Source organism: Aplysia californica, unplaced genomic scaffold (assembly GCF_000002075.1).
Source record: "Aplysia californica isolate F4 #8 unplaced genomic scaffold, AplCal3.0 scaffold00360, whole genome shotgun sequence".
NCBI lineage: Eukaryota > Metazoa > Mollusca > Gastropoda > Aplysiida > Aplysiidae > Aplysia > Aplysia californica.
In genome coordinates, this window is record NW_004797630.1 from 775,215 (window position 1) to 780,554 (window position 5,340).

At 39.0% G+C, this 5,340-nt stretch overlaps 1 protein-coding gene across 1 annotated transcript in view; it reads left to right on the forward strand.

Moving 5' to 3' along the window:
* Positions 1 to 161: 161 nt before the first annotated feature.
* The window catches only part of LOC101863915, a gene marked incomplete at its 3' end in the record, with an annotated part of 42,726 nt that continues 37,547 nt past the window's right edge, over positions 162 to 5,340 (forward strand). The window contains 1 exon segment of the mRNA XM_005103159.3: positions 162 to 464.

Sequence of the window (5,340 nt, forward strand, 5' to 3'; positions counted from 1 at the left end):
GGGGAGGGAGCAGCCACCCCCTTCTTGCTGCATGCAAGCGCCACGGAACATTTTGAGTAACGCGCGCGCGCGTGCGTGCGTGGGAAAGGATAGGAAAGGGAGGGGTTGGTTGTCTGTCTGTCTGTCTGTCTGTCTGTCTGTCTACCCGCTCGGCCGCCAGCCTGCTCGCTCTTCTGTCAGGTGAGGAAGAAGAAACCAGGACAGGACAGGACAGGACAGGCCGGGTACCAAGAGTTCCCGCGCGGGCACATCGCGATAATTGGCCGGTTTCAGAGGGGGTTCCAAACGGTAGCCAGCCAAGTTTATAAGTCTCCTTGGCCCACGGCAGCACAGGCAAGGTGTTTGTTAGGATGTGTACATAGTCCCGGCTTTTTCAAGTCTCCTCATCTTCCTCTTCTTTAGATCTCATTTCAAAACTGCAGTAGCTGGGAATTTGGCGGGCGCTCTGGACGACAAAACGCAAGGTTTGCTGTGTGTGTGTGTGTAATAGAATACGACTTGGCTTGTGGTCACGGATTTTTTCTTTCTTTTTCTGTATTTCTTTTTTGTTGGGGTCTTTTTTTACTTGATCTATTTCTTTCTTTTACTTTCTTTTTTTTTTCTTTTTCTTTTTTTTTTTTCGGGTGCAACAGCAAAACAAAATTGAATGTTATCACAACTTGAACAAAAAATACAACAACAAAACAATCACAAAGAAAACAAAATAGATATGCTGTTAGAAAACTATATTTTTTTAAATATTATAAAAACACCCTTTTCTCATTTTAACAATATTTTTGGAACAGAGTATTACTTTCTAAATTTCTGAAAATACACATTATATTTGGATATGCGCACATATACCTGAAGTTGCTGTTTCATATAGGTGCGTATGGTATCCAGTATGCCTTTCTGTGCGTATCTATGTTTCTATGTTAATGTACGCTTTTTAAAAAAATACTTCGATGTACGTGTGTGTATTATGTGTGTGCGTGTTTGGTGTATGTGTGTGTGTGTGTGTGTGTGTGTGTTGTGCGCGCGCGCGTTTGTGTGTGTGTGTGTGTGTGTGTGTGTGGGTGGGTGTGGGTGTGTGTGTGTGTTGTGAGTGCACCTGTGTTTGTGCTCGTGTTAGTGAGGGTGGGCTTTCTTGGCGTTCTTAATTGCTTACCAAGAAATCCCCCCCCAAAAAATCCAAAATCCCACAAAATCAAACGTACAAATAAAAAAATAAAAATTTTAGACAATATCTAGTAAGGGTTCTGCATCGAAGTTGTAACGGATACCTCCCGAGGACTTATAACACTAATTATACTTAACCCTATCCATTTTTTATGTTAACTAGAAAAATTGTTTTTGATTGAAAAAATATATATATTTACACTGATTTTTAAACATTTTAACATACGATTTAATTACTGACCCGAGCCAGCCGTACAGAAAACTTTTGTGAACAAAACTAACGTGTGTTTCGTGCGCTCATATGACCTTATGCCGTAAAACACTATACTAAACAAACAACACTATCCGTACGACGTGTTTTAATATCGTGTCCATACGACGTGGGGGAACTCTGTACCACCATTTTCCATAGAGGAAATTTACTCATTAATCCGATCCATACGCTTTGCAGAGCAGTCTGTCAAAATCATTTTAAAAAAGAAATACTGAAAATTTCAAAGACATCTTTGTACTAGAAGTATTCTAAAATGTGAAGAATACAACCACGGGGGGTACAAAATGACACCAGGGCGTACGAATAGGATTAAATTGCTAAAGACTGACCCTCCGAATTTGGATCGGAAAAGACGACTTAAAACTTTTCTTGGGGAACTTTTCACTTCTCACGCCGTATTGACATAACGGAAACTTTCCTATGCAACTAGGAATAACTAATTACTATCCAGATGATGAAAATATTGGCCGGTCCGCTTATATTGATTGTGCTGGTATTCTATCTTCCTTTCTTTCTTTCTTTCTTTCTCTTTTTCTTTATTTAAAGTTACCCATTTTCTTAATTTATTCATTCATTCATTTATCTATCAATCAAATTATCTGTCTATCTATCTATCAATCTATCTATCTATCTATCTATTTATTTATTTATTTATTCATATTATTGTCAAACAATTTATTTTGTTCTTTCCCTTATTTTTCATCAATGTCAAGCCAGACTGAATATTCATGAGAAAAGTGAACTTACTAAAATAGTTGTGTAGCCAACAGTAGGGATTGCTAGAATAGCAGGTAAAGTAAAGTTGTTCCCGCATCCGATCCGGACATTGGGGATTGCCTTGTTAGTTAGACAACTTCCTTGACATTCGGCACATTATTATTATGGTAGGGTGGCCGAATCCTTTCCACGCTGCATTTACTTCCCCAACTCGAAGTCAGGTACCCATTACTGCTGGGTGGGCAGGAAAGGGCGAGAAAAATCCGTGTCCGAACCGAGGTTCGAACCCGGACTTTCCGCTTCGGAGACGAACGCACTAACCGTTGGTACCTCACGTTATTTGGTCGCTTTGAAGGACAAGCGGGCTAACCCAGTTTACGGGGGGTTTCTAGAGATTTTGACCTACACCAAAAGTGGGCATTGCCCTACCTCTATGAGAAGTTAAGTTCCAGTGGTGCGTATAATTATTTGTTTGTTTATAGAGAACATTTTCCTTGTCTTTTAGAGAGACTGTACAAGGATCCAACACTATTAGCTTATTTAAGAGGCGGGACCTCCGAGTTGAACGTCCGTCTCCGAAAGGACCGAGCCAAGTGGGAAATTCGTGTAAAATGTCTTTCCCAGAGACACAAAGTCGGACCGAGTTGACGCTGGAACTCACGAACCCGCAATCTCACCATTACAAGTCCGGTAACCTAATCAGTAAACCACCAACGCATCTGTTTGGAAACTACTCAGTGAAGACTGATGGTTTTTGAGGAAGACATCGTAATGCAGATTTCCAAAATAGGCCTTCTCCAAGCAGAACATTATCTTTAGCGCTTTTTGTCGAGTTTTGAATCGTGTCAATAACATTTCTTCAACTTTTGAAATAATATTTCTCTTTTTCTATCATTCCATAATTCTGTCAGTACACACATACACACGCACACACACACACACACACACACACACACACACACACACACACACACACACACACACACTCACATACACACACATACACACAATCCCACACACAAGCACACACACACAACTACACACACACACACACACACAAACCCTCACAAACACACTTTTTTATACTCACCCCCGCCCACACACACACATCATAAATATTTCTTATTTTGAGGCCCGTGTGCAAAAATAGACGCCTACAAAGCTGTCTAAATTATACAGGATTAAAAAGTTCTCCGTCTAAAGTGATGGGATTACATTGCTTTGTCATGTTTGAAATTGCCGAGCATTTTATCGTCAACGTCATTACATCGAACACCTAATTCTTTTTTAAATTTTGAGAAAACTAAAGCTGATGGTTGGAGGTCGCACTAGTAGGTCTAACTTCTTTATTTTCCCTCTGTTGTTTCTGTCTGCTTGTCGTACCCTTTTTCCAATCAGTAAATGGCCATTATTGTGACTATGTGCTTCTACTTACTCAAAGAAACACGGGATAATTAAAGAAAGGGAGAGTACCCAAATCAAAGCCGCAAGTCTGGCACTAGATAGTGTAAAAGTAGACACTACAAAGGAAATAACGAAAAAAAACCCTGAAACGATACCGCAAGATGTTCATTAATGTATATATCTGACTTTACATCAAAAAAAATTTCGTTAAATTTTTTTTTAAACATGAAAACTCCCAAAAACTGGAAAACTCCCAAAAACTGATTTGGGTAATTGTGAAATTACCCTGATCATAAACGTCGGGTGAAGAGAGGAAACTTCGTGTAAAGTACCTTCCTAAAGAATCAGCGTCGGGCTCCTGAAGGGATTTGAACCAACGACCTTATGGTTGAGACTCCGGAAGCTCAACTATTAGGCCACTGAAACCACAGAATCAAGAAAAAAACATAATTAATAGGGCTCCTTTTATGCACAGATGGAAATCTAAATTAAAGTCCTATTCTAGCTTGATAAAAATTCCTCCAAAATAGTCACTTTAAGGCTATATTTTAACAGGAGACAGTGTTATATCTCATCATAATACTCAGGGGCTCAATGAAATTGTTTTTGTGAGTCATATATTATCACATCAGAATTTTACAGTTTATCATTTTTCTTAAAGCTAGTTTCGCAACATTATGTTAATAATAATAGTAATAATAGATAGCATTTGTTTAGCGGAAGTTCTCGCTCAAAAGCAAGCTCTGTAATATAAATGGTCGCTAACAAGCGGGCTTACCCACATTTCGGGGCTTTCCAGAAATTTTGACATACACCAAAAGTGGACATTTCATTGCCCTACCTTTAGCAGAAGTTGGCCTCATTGATGTGTATATTTGTTTGGTTATAGAGAAAACTCTCCTCTTGTCTTTTAAGGAAACTGAACAAGGGTCCAAAACCTTTACCTTCGTTGTTCTCAAAACAGCATTTATCGGGATAGCCCCATTGTGCTTAAAAGCGACCAAAGAATACCTTAGCAGCCGTAGACCTTTATAGCTTTCTGAAACACTCTCTAATAAACTATTTTTTAAAAAGAGTCAGCCTATCCAGCTGCGCAGAGAATACTAAATTGAAAGTCAATTTCTACCAGTGGCTGCCGTCTAGATATATGTGAGGCAGCGTGGTGGAATCAGGCTCTCGTCAAAATAATCAAAGTGAAGAAACTTGCATTTTTCCACAGGTTTGTGAATTTGTATCACAATTTTGTTTTTTGGCTCAACACCTTTCATGTCCATTTCTGTGTGGATTTTTCTGAAAAATGTTGATTAAAGGCTCAAAAAAATGTAAATTTTCTGTTACCACGAACTCTTAAGCTAAGGAAATAACTAATCTTTGGCGGCCATTTTCTCACTAGATTTACCCCTGAAAACAAGTGACCCCCACCTCCTTCATTCACAAATATCTCGACTTGTATTCAAGATAAACGGATATTTTCCCCCCAAAATAAAGACAAATGAACAAGCTTTAAGATGATACCAGTAACTCTACATGCCCAAAAATTGACGAGAGCCTGATTCCACTACGCCGTCTTACATAATATCATGTACAGATAAAAAAGAAGGCCTAAACAGTAAGTAGTTTTAGCCATGTTGCCCACACAAGCTGACACCGCCTGACATAGCAGCCTTTCCAAAGTTTGACTTTTATTACTTTCCTGGTAAGGAAAGCAATCGGTTCATTAATATCAGTAGCAAAAAACAAAACAACAACAAGCAAAACAAAACAAAACCAACAAAAACACCCCCAAA